This window comes from Equus przewalskii, chromosome 26 (genome assembly GCF_037783145.1).
Source record: "Equus przewalskii isolate Varuska chromosome 26, EquPr2, whole genome shotgun sequence".
Classification (NCBI taxonomy): domain Eukaryota; kingdom Metazoa; phylum Chordata; class Mammalia; order Perissodactyla; family Equidae; genus Equus; species Equus przewalskii.
Genome location: NC_091856.1, coordinates 8,567,382 through 8,584,954, shown reverse-complemented (window position 1 = coordinate 8,584,954; position 17,573 = coordinate 8,567,382).

Here is a 17,573-nt window from a genome sequence, read left to right as displayed (position 1 = left end):
ATCAGCAGGAAATGTTAGGAAGTTGAATAAAAAAATTAATGTTTGTATTAACGTTTCATTTACTCTGATAGAATTCAATTTCCCAATACAATAAAATGATAATTCGAATGATCAATTCTTACGTTAGTGTGGCATCATATAAATTAGTCTAAGTTTTCTAATTTTTAATGAGGGTAATGCCTTCAATTTTAAGAGTTTAGTGCAAAGATTAACTGTTATAATATATGAACATTTTATGCCATTTAATAACTATCAATGAAATTTACCTTCCTTTCACCTATTTATTTTAATCCTTACAATGAATCTGTTATATAGAAATCAGTGAAAATTAAATAAAAATGAATCCAAGGGAAAAGTTCTTGGATACTTGGAATTTCAATAAAGTGTTACAGGTTGAAAAGCAAGTTTGGGTGCAAAAAAAATTAATATGTTATCCATTGACTAAGATAAATTCCATTTAAATAAAATTATTAAGAAATATAAGGTTTATACTGGTACAATGGAAATAGAAATAGGAGATCATATTTGTTGAAGGTAAGGATATAGAGGAGATTGAAATGTAATAAAATGAGGTTTGTCCTAATCCCAGACAGCGCCTTCTTGAAGGGGAAAGAAGACAAAAAAAAATCAAGCAAATCATACAGCATTTCTCTCCAATTTAAAGGGAGTTAACTAGTGTTACTACAGCTCATCACACCCACAACAAAACAAAAATAAATTGTTCACTATGAGAATTAAGATGCTTTTAAGGATAATACAAAATATTATTTCATTTGTAAAGTAAATGATACTATATTACTTCAAAGACATTATAATCTATAAAAACAAACTACTAGTCTAGAAGATGCTGCAAGCTTTAACTCCAGGAAATCAAGGGCCATAAAGTTAATGTAAACTTTCTAATTCTAGTGAGATATTCACGATTATGTGTGTAACAGTTATTTATGTAGCACAGCACCCATTTCACTTTTCTTATTTTTCACCCCCAACGCACCACCCCATAATTAAAATTGTTTTAAGCATTAGAAGCAATTTATTTTTTTTAAGGAAGTCAATCATAATGAAACACTTCCATGTTTGTAACTTGAATGTTCAAATTTTAGGTGAAATTTACACAGCAAATATTAAAACTGGATACCGTGGATAAGGGGAATCTGAGAGCAGTGAGGGAGATCTGCTTTATCCAGAGAGGGATTGAAGTCAGATTTACCAATTTTTGTATTGTCAAAATTTAAACTCTGGGAGCCAGCCTGGTGGCATAGTAGTTAAGTTCATGCCCTCCACCTCAGCAGCCCAGGTTTCACAGGTTTGAATCCCGGGCACAGATGTACACATCACTCATCAAGCCATGCTGTGGCGGCATCTCACATACAAAATAGAGGAAGATTGGCACACATGTTAGCTTGAGGCTAATCTTACTCACCAAAAAAATAAAATAAAATAAAATGTGGAGTAAAACCCTTTTTTCATAAGCAATATCTGAGAAGTGGTTGAATACATAAACTTTTGTCCTAAATATTGACATCATCTGAGAGCAAATGCTTTGCAGGGAACAAAAGTCCATAAAAACTTTTACAGATACAGATAGCAGTGACAAATGTTAGGGCTAGATTCTTAGATACAAGTGGATCATAACACCTCACACTCATCCCTGGATCTATTGTCATTTCATGTCGTGAAGAGTACCATCAATATGTAAGGAAAGCAGGCAGAAAATTACTTGACACTATTAAATTTTTTTAACTCTCTCTATATTTGTATTATTACATGAGGCATGAATCTGAGAAAACAAGAATGTTTTAGGAGAACCTTCAGAAAATGCAATAAATATGTATGATTTGTCTATCAGCTCTGCAAGAAAAGAATCAGTTTGCAAAATTGTCCTCTTTTACCTTCTTTGCTTTTTTTGTGTTTCCTCAAATTGTATGATGTGTCTGCACGTGTGTGTGTTTACATGTGCAATGTTTCCAAAGAGTGAGTTCGGAATCAGGCAACCGTGAGTTTGAATTATGATACTTCCATTTACTAACCGTACAATAGTCACCAATATTAATTTTTCTGGGTCTTTCCCCTTCCATCATATTTTTTTAAATCGACAAGTAACATTCCCATATGATTTCGTTGTAAGGAGGAAGATAGGTAGGTAGATAGATAAATGATCGATAGACAGATAGATATAGATGATAGAGTATGTAAAGTACTTGAGATAATTTCAGATTCACAAGGGATGTTCCAATATTGATATCAATTAATAAGAAATAGTCTGTTCCTTCTCTACTTTGCAAACTCAGACATTTTCTTCACACCTCAGTCAAATTTATCTCTTCTATAAAGTTTTTTTCTGTAGTTCCAGGGCACATTGTGTATTTCGCTGTCGCATTATTGATCTCACTATTATATTACGTATTGCTCTATGTAATAGATATTTGCATCTGTGGCTCCAATCTCTCTATCCATCCCTGTGTTCTTGAGGAGTGCAACCATATTTATTCTTCATGGTAACATCAGAAACAATCACAGGTCCTGGCCTATAATGGCTTTTAAAAATGACGAAATAAAAAGAATATTAAATTAATAAATGATTCATTTAGTAATAGATTATTATTTATAATTGTACGGTATTAGAAGATATTTAAAAAATGAAACAGCTGAACGAATAGTTACCAGAACTGGATTTAAGCCCTAAATATACGACTAATTTTCTATGTGATTTTGGGGAAGTAATTTTCTCTGTATTAATTTGTGAAAGAAGATGATGGATTAAATTATATCTAAGTTATTTCCAATTATAATATTCTATCATTCTTTACTTTTAAGCATCTTGTTGAAAACTGAGTAGCAATTTACTTACATGACAATAATTGGAAGTTTGTATTTAAAAGGAGATATATCCATTAATCACAAGAAGAAAATCTCACTCATTTCTAATGGTAGAATTCAGACTTTCTTTGACTTTTGCCTTCTCTCTGCAGAAGAACCCTTCTGGTGTAAGCAGAGAAATTTTACTCAGACCTAAGCAATAGGCATGATTTATTATTCATGCTTGTTCAAACGGTTTCACAGGAATCCTCTGTTTAATGTTTCCGGTCTGCATCTACAGGACTTAGTGACACTGTTATTAATCACTCAGAATCAAAGAAGGATATAAGGAAAGCAAGAGAGAAAAAAGACTAAGTCTCTGAAAGGGAACATTCATATCTTAGCCTAATTATAATAACCCTATTAGAAACTGAAGATCCAGGAATGGCTTAGCAGAGAGATGAAATAAAGAAAAAATGGAATATTCTGTGCCTTAACAAGCTTGTGTTAGAATCCTAACTGATGGTGTTTCCTTTGACTTGTTTGTAGAGAAGCTCATTATCCTGTCTCACTGCGTCTTTTGATTGTGGCATTTCAGGAGCATTTAGAGACCAGTGTCCTTAAAATTATTGAGTTGACAATTGTTCATATAGAGAACCTGAATCCATTAGACTACAGCTGCAACTAACTAAAACTAACTTGAACTACTTCACACTCAAAAGCAGAATTTGGGATAAGGACACATAGTTGTTTCATGAAACCTTGCAGCTAAAATATAGTGATGGTTCCCTCAGAAATGGACAGGGACCACAACTTTATAATGACTCGATCTCTCCTGTTGCTTACTTTCTGCACTGCATTCTTCCATGTCAAAGCCAAGCTTTCTCTATTCCTTGCTGTCATAGCAGAACACATTGCACTAAGGACCTTGAATTTATAGGACACAAATTCGACCTCAAGCAGGACCTGACTATCTCCTATGTCCAATTCCAGCATCTGATGGGAAAGAACCTAGGGCTTGTATATAAAGACCTGCTTATATTTAATATCTTTTAGAACAATATTCAAGCTTTTAGTGGATTGTGCATTATTTAGTAACTTACAAAATATTATATATTACATTTGCGATTAAAGAATATACAAACTCGCTTCAAAAGTATAGAGGAAATTTTTTAGTACATCTTGTTCAAATGCTTATTGTCCTATTAATAAATAGATTATTGATTCATTCATATATTGACTGAGTATTTTAAATCTTTACTAATATGCTATATTTCATAGACCTCTGGTTTCTCAATCAATTGTGCTTTAAAATGTAAAGGATTATTACCTTTGTCAGGCTTGAATTACATAGCATTGAGTGTCTGAAAAGGCTATAGGAAACCTTTTATTCTTTTATCCACATTCCTATTCAGTGCACTAAGTTTAGCTGAGGCAGAGAGTATGGCTAATGTAGTTTAGCAGAATGTGTAGTTTTTCAGCTGTCCTGGGTTTCAGTTATTTGGCAAAAAAGGTCCTTCAGCATGCTGAAATTACCTCAAAATAAAAAGTTAAAAATATAATACTAATATTGGAGGTGAGTCTAAAACTATCCTTCTGATGCCAAGCCCCATGATAACACTTTCTATAATGTGAGATTTGAATACATTTCACTAAGATCACAATCTAGATAAGAACTATAAATTTATACCTCTAGACTTTGAGAAGTAATTTTTGCTTGAAAATAGGCTCTCAGAAACATCTGTCCTTTCCAACAATATATGATTGGTTTCTTCATGGGATTATAGATGGTACTCGTCTGTAAATGTATTTGCTTATACTTTGATATCAAATTTTTTCATATTTAGGATCATGGCTTTGAAATTTATGACATGCCCTTTAATGTAGCACAATATTGTGAGTAATTTCTAAAACATTCAATGTTCTTTTAATATAATTTTTAGGGCTGTATATTATTCCAAATATAGGTACACCAGTATTTATTATCTTAATTGCCATTCATCATATGCTATGTTGCATCTACCAATTCACCTTTTAAAAGAATGATGCAATTCATATCCTCATGCATAAATTTACATTAGAATCTTTTATTTGGTGTTCATTTAACAGATTACTCATGTCAGAAGTAGCAGCTATTGCCTTTTCTTAAAGAAATTCATGGGGGCCTAGAGGCAGAGGGATTAAATTCTTTTGCTCCGCTTTGGTGGCCTGAGGTTTGCAGGTTCAGATTCTGGGTGCAGACCTATACACTGCTCATCAAGCCATGCTGTGGCAGTGCCCCACATACAAAATAGAAGAAGATTGGCACAGATAATTAGCTCAGGGACAATCTCCCTCAAGCAAAAAGAGGAAGATTAGTAACAGATGTTAGCTCAGGGCCAATCTTCCTCACCAAACAAACAAACAAACAATAAAAGGAGCTCACCACATTCTCCTATTCTTCCCTATCTCTTCTAATACAGCACAACTCACACAATTCACATTGCTATGAGTTTGGTATATACATTTAAAGTCAATTTTATTAGATTTATATATATGCATGCTTAATACATACACTTGTTTTGTGTTTATATTGGAGTTGAAACAATACCCCACTGATAAAGTTTGCATTTTCCTCTTAAAATTATTTTTTTACTATAAGTGCATGATTGATATATACAAAGTGTGATTTGCTCATTTGTTTTAACTATTATAGAACATTAATTCCTGTATTTATATTCACTTAGTCTCTTCAGATTTTCATCACTAATAACAATACTACAATGAGCATTATTTTACATAACTCCTTTGAAATTAAAAAAAAGCTCAGTTGCATGTTCCTTGAAGTGGAAATGAGGACTCGTTTACATTATCGATTTTGCTAGATGCTGTAGTATCACTTCATAACGTGACTGTTGGGATTAAAGAGTCCACTATCACTGTAAGCGAGTTAAATTCTCTCTTCCTCACTGAAATAAGAATTTTTGTTTCTTTTCATTTTCTTCCATTTGAAGTTTGAAAATATATTTTATTGTTTAAATGTTCAATTTTCCTTTTACTGTTGAGATTAACATTCTTTTATTGGTTATTTTAAACTCCTCTTTTGTGAATTGGCTGGTCATACACTTTGCCCATTATTCCCCTGTATGGTTTACCATTTTTAAAACCAGGACAAGTCATTTATACATTTTTAAACTGGACTTTTTGATTTTAAATATGTTGTAAATAATGCAAGAATTCACCTTAGCCCATTATTTTATTCTAAGATGGCCTGTGTTGTGTTTTGCAGAATATGCAATATATGGTGAGTATATTTAACACATAAAAACCTTAAAATCAATTAAAATGCCAATGGAAAAAGATGTGAAAAGGAAGGACTTTCAATATATTTCACAAACAAAGAGCTGCAAATGGCCAAGAAGAATATCTTGAAATGAAAGAAAATAGTAAATATAAGTAGAGGCAACTGTATATGTTATCAATTTTTGACTTATAAGTTCTTTTAAAAAGAGCTATGCTGTAACAAAATGCAGTATTTAGAATTCATCTGAAGAACAAAAACACATTGATTGCTGCTTTTGTAAACAGAAATAATGCAATCATTTCTACAGAGATGATTTCCAGTTTGAAATAGGAGAAACTCCCTAATCATCATTTCTTTTACTGTGAGAATTGCAGGGTATCAGCAATTTTATTTTTGAAAAACACATTTAGAACAACAAATATTTATTAGGATTGAATCAATGCTATTTAATATTTCAATAATTTCAAGCAATTTTAGGCATATTGTGGTACATTATCCTTTTTGTATACTTTCAAAGATTTGCTCGCTCTAGTTCATTCAATATTATTTACCTAACTGGCAACTTACTGTAGTAGTCACAAGTCCAATACACTGTATTTCTTAAATATTTCTTCCATCTATGTTTTTACATAAAATGCTCCTCACAACAACATTAGCATATTCCAGGGGCTAGTCTGGTGGTTAAGTTCACATGCTCCACTTCAGTGGCCTGGGGTTCACAGGTTTGGATCCCAGATGTGGACCTACACACCGCTCATCAAGGGATGCTGTAGCGGCATTCCACATACAAAACAGAGGAAGATTGGCACAGAAGTTAGCTCAGGGCCAATCTTCCTCACCAAAAAATATTAAAATAAAATAAAAAATTAGCATATTCCCTCATTTCACTATATTTTTGTATCTGGTTATATTTCCTCCTAAGCAATATATTCTAATACTTTTTCCTCCCATATATGAAAGAAAACATTCTTCCCAACTTTTCACTAGCTAAAATGATTCTAAGAATTTTTAATACTTTTGTGATCTTACCCAATATTATCTACTGATCTCTATATTCTTCTTTGTAATAATGTAATTTCAAGTTTTACCTGGGTACGTATCTTCCAAGCTGGAAGTTACAGCTCCAAGCCCCCTTTAAAGAGTGTATAATCATTGCTGGACAATATTAAGTCATCAAAAAAGACATGTATCACTTATCAATTGTAACTTCTAAATAAATGTCTGTTCCCACCCTTGCATCCCCATCCCTCCACCCTACCTGCTGGCGAGGACATGATAATAATTGGAGTGACAAACTAAACCTAAAGTAACCAGGAAGAAGGAAATTATAATAAAAAAATAGAATGGAAATTAATTATTAAAACAATAGAAACATAATAGGGAAAATAAAAATAACAAAAGCTAGTTTTTTGAAAATTCAAAAAATTTTAAAAAACTTTAGCTAGACTCACCAAGAAAAAAGACAGAACTTTCAAATTGCCAAAATCAAGAATGAAAGAGGGAACATTACTACCTTACAGGAAAAAAAAAAGAGATTACAAGAGAACACTATGAATGATTGTATTCTAACAAATTAGTGAGTTTAGTTAAAATGGACAAATTCATAGGAAGACACAAACTACCAAAACTGACTCAAGAAGGGGTATACAATTTGAAAGGACCCATAACAAGTAGTGATATAGGATTAGTAATCAAAAAACTATCCTCACAATAAAAGCCCAGGCCCAGATGGCTTTATTGGTGATATCTACCAAAAATTTAAAAGATAATTAAAATGATTTCTTTACAAACACTTCCAAAAATAGAAGAGAAGAAAACAAACTCAACTCACTCTTTGAGGACAATATTACCCTGATATCAAAACCAGCCAAAGAAAGCACAAAAACGAAAGCTACAGACCAATATCTCATGAATAGAGATGCAAAATCCTCAACAAAACTACAGCAAACCAAATCCAGCAAAATATAACAAGAATTATACATTATTACTAAGTAGAATACTAGGAGGTTCTAGCCAGGAAATTTAAGAAGGAAAACAAAAAACATTCAGATTGGAAAGTAAGAAGTTAAACTATGTATATCCACAGATGACATAATCTTGTATATAGAAATTCCTAAAGGATGCACTTAAAAAAAGTATTAGAACCAATAAATGAGTCCTAATAGAATTAATTCTATTGCTATACAATAGCAATGAATAATCCAAATTAAAATGAAGGAAATAATTCTATTTCAATATCATCAAAAAATGAAATACTTAGGAATAAATTTAATAAAATAAAGGCAAACTTATACTCCAAAAACTGCAAAACATTGTTTAAAGAAATTAAAAAGGCATAAATTGAAAGACATTCTATGTTCCTGGATCAGAAGACTTAATAGTATTAAAATGACAATACTCCCCAAATCAATATAAAGATTCAACACAACCCCTATAAAATCTTATCTGACTTCTTTGCAGAAATAGACGATCCTGATCCTAAAATTTATATGGGAATGCAAGGAACCAAGAAGAACTAAAACCATATTGAAAAAGAACAAATTTGGAGGACTCACCTATCCCAGTTTCAAAACTTGCCACAAAGCAATATTCAAGACTGTGTGGTCCAGACCAAAGGTTAAATACATAGATTATGAGGACTATAAAAAGACACCTGTTTTTGGTGTATGCAGCCTTGTTCCAAGGTGCATGGATTGGCAAAGAGGTTGAATTTCAGCACTCACACTCTTCCTCAGTTGGGCAGCCTTGAACAACATCTATGTGACAACACTCATGGTCTCTGACCAAAATAATCTCAAACATAGTGTTTCCAAGTTTTACTTTAAAAGTAGATTAAAACTATGCACACGGGGGATAATATTTAATTTGACCCATGAATAAACAACTCCACTATAAATATCATTGACAATATACAGTAAAATCACTAAACAGTGTGCCTCGCTGCGCCAGAATCCCATAGTGGGATTTTACTACCCGTTAAATCACCAGAAGCTCCTTGTGAGTGATCTTGGCTTCTAGTAAAGGGTTACACTTTACATTCCCACCTTGAATATTCCATCTCACACCTCACTAACTCACAGATAATCAGCACTGGACTCCTGGGGTTTATTATACTTTGATTACAGGGCTGGGTTAATTGCACATGACTGATGCAAACCATCATCTTTTCCAAAAAACTATTTCATTGTGTTGTTTTCCCATCTCTAGTCATAGAGTTTTCATGTCTGACATCAGTCTTATGATGAGCGTATTTATTATATTTATTTTAATATAAGCTTATTATTTATTACTTTATTATTTATATCTAATATGTTTATTATCATTAATCTAATAAGCATAAGAAATAATAGTAAACTGTGCTCAGACTATACATGTTAGAAAGAAGTAGGACACATTTTAATAATATTTACTTAGGAATATTTCTTAGTTAATGAACTTGAGGACTTCAAACTTTCCAGCAGTTTCCAAATAACTGATTGCTCATTGTTAATTTGGTAGTTTAAAAAAATTCCATGTGAAAATGTGTTTACTCAGAACTGAAGAGCACTTTGGCTTCAATTTTACTTATTTAGTTGCCTATTCAGAGCTTTTCCTAAAGTATCACAATTAAAATTTTTGGAAAAAATGTCATTTTTTACATAATTAACATAAATGCAGCTGTCTTGCTTTTGTTGAAAAAAATTTCCTTAATTGACCAGCAATATAGATGTATGTGGCTCAAAGACCCTAAAATGTGTATTATCTGGCCTCTTCTCTTTTATTTTAACATAACTTAGTCCTGTAATCTTCAATGTGAATGATAATAAATTATCTCCATGATTTATGGGGAAGTGATCACTTCACATTGTTCTCCAATATATTCCTTCAGATACCTTTCCTTCTATAACTAGATAAACTGCTTCTAAATATTCGTATAGGAGAGAAAGGCATAAGACCCCAAGACGGTGTAAATGAAATTAGAAAACCTGCTACACATAGAGAAGAGAGGTGTTCAATGTATAAAACTAGTATACAATGCATACAGAATCACTACAAAGCACCAAAGGGTGACAAAGAATGCAATAACTAAACTAATGTTACAAGGGTACAATTTCCATAAGAAGAAAAGTAAACTGCCATTAAAAATGTTTTTAAAAATCCTCTATATCACTAGTAATAAAGGAAATGCTAATTGAACCAATAATGTAATATCATTACATGAATTTTATTGGGGACAGTCAGAAACATTGACAGTTGCAGGTTTTGTCAAAATGTAAATAAGCAGGAGATTAACTACAAGTCTTGTGTAAAGACACTATATTTTAAAGAACAATCTAAGACCCTGACCTTCTGTTTCTAAATGTATTCTCTGTCCAGAGACACTCTTACACATTTAGACAAGAGTTACATTAGGTTGCCCACGTAGGTATGGTCTCCATTAAGGAAAAATTAGAAACAACATAAATGTCTATAGTAGGAAACTGAAGAAAGATATTGCTTTATATTCGTAGAAAATACAGTGTGGAAAGTAAAATGAAAGAATTATGTCAAAATTTAAAAGTATAAACACAGACCTCTGAAAGTGTGGAGTGAGAAAAGTATGTTATACATCACTGTCATCACCTAGAAATGCTGAACTTTGAGACAAATAGCATGACTGGGTCTTGAAATTATCTTGCTTGAGGAGAGGATGAGGTTATTGTCTACATCCTGATTTGTATGTTGACTATATTCTCCATCAAATCTAAAGTAATTCTGTATAGTTATGATCTGGTCTCTAATCTTGGAGAAAATCAAATAATGAAGAAATTCTACTCTTCTGAGAAAGAATAAAGAATAAACATCTTTTTCACAGCACTGCTTAACTCCTAGTCATTTATTTGAGGGAAAAACCTATGCTTAGAAAGGATAATGAAGAGTCCTTGGCAAATACTTGTACAAAAGTAAATAAACCATAAATGTGACTGTGTCACATAGAATCATAAAATCTTTTAAAATTTTCATACACTGTGAATCTCTAATAAGGTTTTATTACCAGTTAGTAATAATGCCATGAAGAACACATAAAATTATGTTAATCTATTTACCGACACACAATCCTGGCTTTCTTGCTGAGGGCAACTACTCCCAAGGTTCCATACTCTTAACCGTCATTAGAAATTCATTATGGCTTTCCAAGTGCAAGTATAATCTATAATTTTAAGTATCAAGGGAGAAACGTCTACTCTAATTAAAAGAACATAAAAGACCTTTTTAGTGTGTGAGCAAGCTGGACTCATTGCTATTTAAAAATCACTGGCAGTATGTAGGTAGTCTCAACTTGCAAAAGGGTTGTATATCACAATTTCCTTCATAAGACGTTTGTGAGCTTGAAAGCTCTTTATCAACAGAAACTATATCTTACAAAATGATTTGGATTGCAGATATTTTATAAAGAGAGATTTAACCAAGAGAATTCCTGAAATTAACTTATTCTCTAATTTATGTTTCTCTGTAGTAATGGCCTATCATCATTTTTTCCTCTGAGTTTTTTTTCTTCATTTCTACTGGACTCTGTTATTCCACAATTTTAAAAAATAATTTTCAAGGCCAGCCATGTGGCATAGTGGTTAAGTTCGTGTTCTCCACTTTGGCAGCCCAAGGTTCACAGGTTTGGATCCTGGATGCAGACCTACACATCGCTCATCAAGCCATGCTGTGGTGGCATCCCACATACAAAATAGAGGGAGATAGGCACAGATGTTAGCTCAGGGCCAATCTTCCTCACCAAAAATAATAATAATAATATAATAATAATAATAATAACAATAATAATAATTTTCAAAGATAAGTTTGTGACATCAAGAAATTTCTATTGGGCTTTATAAATCATATTCTTCTGGTCACCTCTCCATATCTTTCAGGAACTATCTCCTATGTCCATTCCCAATCCACATGGGCTCATCCACTACCAGGAATAAGCTTTAGCCCAGGCAAGATATAATGTAACTATGGTCCTCTATCATTTGAGTCCTCAATGTCATGCTAAGCATTTGGGGCAGCACACTTGAAGTCTGAAATTTAAAACATTCAAAACAGTATCACAGAAATCAAAGTGATTAAAGAATGTCTGTCTTACAGAATATTAGTATCTTATGATGTCTGCAAAGACACCATGGTTATTGCGTGTTTCACTCCATCAACTTTTAGAACAGTGTCATTGACTAGACTAATTCACTGCTTTGATAGGCTCTTTTGCACATACTTGAGGCAAAGTTCTCACATGGTCTAATAAGAATATGATTTTAACAATCTATGCATAGCAAGTGCTATTATCCTTTACACTAGGTTGGATGACATGTTCAGCTAGTGTTCAATCCTACTGAGATTACCATGAAAGTGGTATTTTTAAATAGGATCCCCATATTTTAAAGACAGTGTCTCATTTAATCCTTACAAAAATATAATGAAATAAGTCCTATAATTAGGTCACTTTGAAAATAAAAAACGAAGATTCAAAGAGGTTAACTAATCAATCCAGTCACTTGGAAAGCTTTGTGACAGAGCTGGAATTTGAATCAAGTCTGACAGACTCTAGAACGTGATTTCTTTATTACTAGGCTATACTACTTATTTTATTATTATTATTTTTTTAGGAAGATTAGCCCTGAGCTAACATTCCCTGCCAATCCTCCTCTTTTTTACTGAGGAAGACTGGCCCTGAGCTAACATCCGTGCCCATCTTCCTCTACTTTGTATGTGGGACGCCTGCCACAGCGTGGCTTGATAGGCTGTGTGTAAGTCCAGATGCAGACCTGCGAACACCAGGCCGCTGGCGCGGAGCACGCAAACTTAACCACTATACCACCAGGCTGGCCACTAGAACACTTTTTTTGGTTACTAAATGTTAGATTGATTAAAAAAGAATGAGGTTCAAAAGAACAAGTAAATCTCCCACCAAAAAACACATTTAGTTCAAAATAACCTTTGTTTAAAGTTCTATTAATACTAAAACTACCAGTACTTAATTTCACCTAGGCATCTATATTCATTGAGGTATTCATTCTTCAAACTATCTAAATAGTTTGTTAGTTTTCAAAAATGTACCTCCTTTCTTTGAAAATCTCTTAGGCGAAAATTTTCTTACAAAAAACCCTTTCTTTACCTGAAAAGTATTCTAACACTCTAATGTTATTTTATTATGCAAATGTCTTTATCTCTATATTCATCGATATACCCAGTGCCTGGGAGAGTGTCTGGCATGTAAAATGCACTACTAAATATTTAATGAATTAATGAATTATTTGATTCTTCATGTCAGTGAGAACTCTGGCTATTTTGAGTATAATATAATAATAAAAGTGATCTCCCACTTCCCTCCCCTATTCTGAACTCACATACCATCTTTGGCTACCTAAGTATAAAATTTTAGATTTTTCTTTGATTTGTTTTATCTTTCCATAGTGAATATATTACTATAACCTGTAGATGAAGTATTATTTTCAGCTTTGAGGAATATAAACGTATATGGAATACAAACATATATTTGTCAAGGGTTTTAAAGTTTTATACAAATTGGAGAAAGATTGCGGACCAGAATGTTCTAAATTTCCCCCAGACTGAGGGGAAAATATTTTACTCAATATTTTGAGTTAGATTTGGCAGCTGGGTTTAATCATTTGCACATGTAACACAACATTCAGGATTCTACCATTTAATTCAACTGGAACCAGATACTTGGGATTGTTGAAAGTGCAAGCTTAGCACTTAATGTTTTCTCACATGCTTTGAACTTCTATATTCACTTAATGTTTTTTGTTTTATCTTTTTCATTTTGAAGTCCATTTTCTTTCCTATAGGAGAGAAAAGCAAAATATAGCATAGGAGATACTCAGAAACTCTTGAAAATAGCTGGAGAGGACAGGGGAAAGGGAGAGGAAGAATGATAGAAGGATAAAGAAAGACACAGAAAGGAAGGGTAGATAAGGAGTAAGGGAAGAATGAGTTGGAGAGCCTTGCTTGTAATCTGGATGATATGGGGAAATTGGATTTGTTATAAAAAGATTTTGCCCATTCATTGACTTCATCATTTTGCTGTGTGACACTGATTTTGCCGAAGACTTAGAGGTTAAAATCACGAGAGCTTCACTTCTTTTACCAACATGCTGTGAGAGTCAAAGCAAACCAAAGCTAACCACAAATTGTGAAATGGATTGCAACTGTAAGACAAACACAGTGATCTCACAGTGCTAGATTGCCTGGATCTGAATTATAGCTTTGCCATTTTACAGACTGTTTTACCAACCTTGGCCTATTTCCAATGTTTAAAGAAGATAGAGAAGGTTGTAGAGGTTAAATAGCAAAATGCTTATGAAGTGCTCTTCAAGAGGCCTGCGAAGGTTGAGTGCAACTGAGAATATACTTAGGCATATGATCTAACTTGATTTGCTTAACCAATATGTGAGGATGCCGATAGGTAGTGTCATTACTACTTTATATTAAGCAAGATAGCAATACAAATAAGCAAAAATGCTTATTATATACAGAGTAAGAAATGGAATTTGATTCTTCAACATTTTTACAGACTGAGGTAAACATTTCATACTACTATTTAAACATTATTCTACGAAAGGGAGTGAGAAGAGTTTTTTCAGATTGAACAGACTCCAGATAAATGTTATAGTCACCACAAAGCGTGATGCAGCTTTCTACTGTTCCCATGTGCCAAGGAGGATTATTTCCTCTTATGAAGAAATAAGGATGTTACTAAAAATTTAGATGTTATGATGTTACTAAAAAGTTGGGACATCCTAGTATAAGAGGAAATTAAAACATAAGGGCATTTGAAATTTTAATAATTGAATATTCTACTGATTACTTTTACATAAGATGTTCACCTTTTTTTCACTTAAATTTCTCTATACCATTATTCTGGCTAATATATTTGAAATGTACTAGGATATACACCCATGTAGCTAAGTTTCATGTTGTATTTCTGCATGAGGCAGTTGAGGTCTCTGAGTTCCATAGATCCATACTGTACTCCTCTGCCTCATAGTTGCCCCAAGAACATATTTGGTTGAAACATGAACTGCATATAATTGTGTGACCTGCTTAGCACAAGCTCATTCTTTCATTCAAGGAAAATCAAACCACACATAAATGGCGGAGCGGGTTAATATCCCCATGTGTTTTGGCAAAGAAAGTCCACAGCTCCAGAGAATGCAAAAGTCTTCAAATTATGTAAAGATAAATACTAAGTCAAAAAGGAATAAAAGAAAAATCACAGAATGTCAGGGTTGGAAGAAACCGAGAGGTCAGATACTGTAGACAACCATCTGATGCTTGAAGACCCTTTTTAAACACCAGCTTTTTGTTTACTTATGGCAGTTTATTTTTTAAAACCTGCACTGTAAGGTTATTGTGGAAAGAGCTCTAGATTCAACCCATTTCTAACCGTCCTCCTTCATAAAAAAATATGAAATATGGGAATATTCTTCTCACAAAATTGTGCTGATTGGGTGCTTGGATTTGTTTAAGTTCAGTTTACTTTGATTTTCCTTATGTTGATTAAAAAGATTAATGCTTTCAATATCTGAGTAGAAAACTCTTTGTACTTTAGTTAAAATTGAGAGTAAAACCTCAAATTGATATTATATTTTAATAAGTTCACTTTATAATATATACACCTGCATTCAGATCCATTCACACACAAATATCACAGTGGCCCTGATATATTCCAGATACTGGGCTGGATGCTGGGGAATAGAAATTGGAATAGAACATAAACCACACCTTCAACGAGCTCAGAGTGTATTGTATGATATGGAGCTTCACTATAAATAAGCACAGTAGTTATGCTTTCTTACGCATCCTATCACATTTTCTAAGAACAAATGGAGGGAAAATCCAAATATAATGAACAAAGCATAGTACCCAAAGACAACTTTCAAATTATTTGAATACTGTGCTTACCTACTAGCAGGATTTCAGAGTTTAGAGAATAAACTAAAGGAATGATAGAGGGAAAATACGATTGCAAACAAATTTGATCCTTTTGGCACCACTGAGAGGCATACCAGGATCAAAATATAAGCAAACGGGAGAATCTCCAGCAAAAATTTAACTTTTTCTATTTATGTCTTTGCAAAGAATAGTCAGCATGTGGGTAGCATCCTAAGAAATGTGGGTGTGCTGTAACAAACATGGAATATTATATGTCTGTGTGTATTTTGTTTAATATTTTGCATCACTATAAATTTCTTTAGGTTTATTGTGCCTGCTTCTCTAGTGTTTTACTGAAAATATGTTTCAGGTTCCAAAATTATATTTTTGCCAATTTCCCTTTGGCTACCATGTTTTTAGCTTTCTATGTTGTTAACATTATACCCAGAAAAAAATATTTAATGACTATTATATATCAAATGTGAATACTATGTTTTATTAGTATGTAAGTAACCTTGTATAAGTTTTCTATTTTAATCTAATGTTACATAATAGTAGCCTACTCTTCATAATATTTTGTATAACTGTTGATATCCACCTGATCAACATTTGCCAAATATTTTATGGTTAGCCAGTCACTATCATTTTGTTTTTTAAGTGTAAAGAGGTTGAATAAAGAATCAAAGCAGAGTTCATGCTTTTGGATTATTTAGACCTCATTTCAGTCATGGTCTTAGTACTTCTAGCTCCATAGTTTTATATATTGAATTTCTTGGGGCTTAAATTTCCTTAATTGCAAAATGTGTGTAATTTCACCTACATAATGAGTTGTCTGAAGGGCTAAAAAATAGTCATATACTAGTATAAACTTTTAGTCATATACTTTTATAAAATATATTTGAACTTACTTTTCTTTAATTATTGAAGTTAGAATGGCATATATAGACCTTGGCTTCATATATTAATATGATAAATTTGGCATTGTTTTTCTTACTTATATTCAATTTCTTATGCTTTTTGGCCTATCTTTCCAAATGAGAAATTTTATCAAACTATTTGTTAATTATTATTTGATCTTATTTGATTATTTTATGCTAATTTTTTACTTGCATGATTCCTTAAGTACGTTAAACACTGTTATTTAGGCAATTGCAATGTAAGTCATGTAATTATTAATTATCTAGCCATTTTTATTTTTTCTAGTTACTAATTCTTCAAATTGATTTATATTTTTGTTGGTCAAAACATATTTAAGAGTACATTGTTTTTTCAAGATAGAACTACTGTGAGTGTAGACCATCTGACCCTCTAAGTGTGTCAGAATACCTTTTGGATTACTTTGCACAGAAGTTGCAAATTGGGCATAGAAATCTTGGAGTTCAGTCTGTTTTCCACGGCTTCCATTTTCTTTTGCTATTTGGAAGTACAGAACAATAGTCTTTAGAAGAAATCAACATTACCTCCTTAGAGATTTTGAATTATTTTTATAAAATATTTTTAATGAATATGTTCTTTTTACTAAATTTTGCCATAGTAACGTCTTTCAATTTTTAATAAGATAATTTTCTAAATTTTATAAATCTCTCTT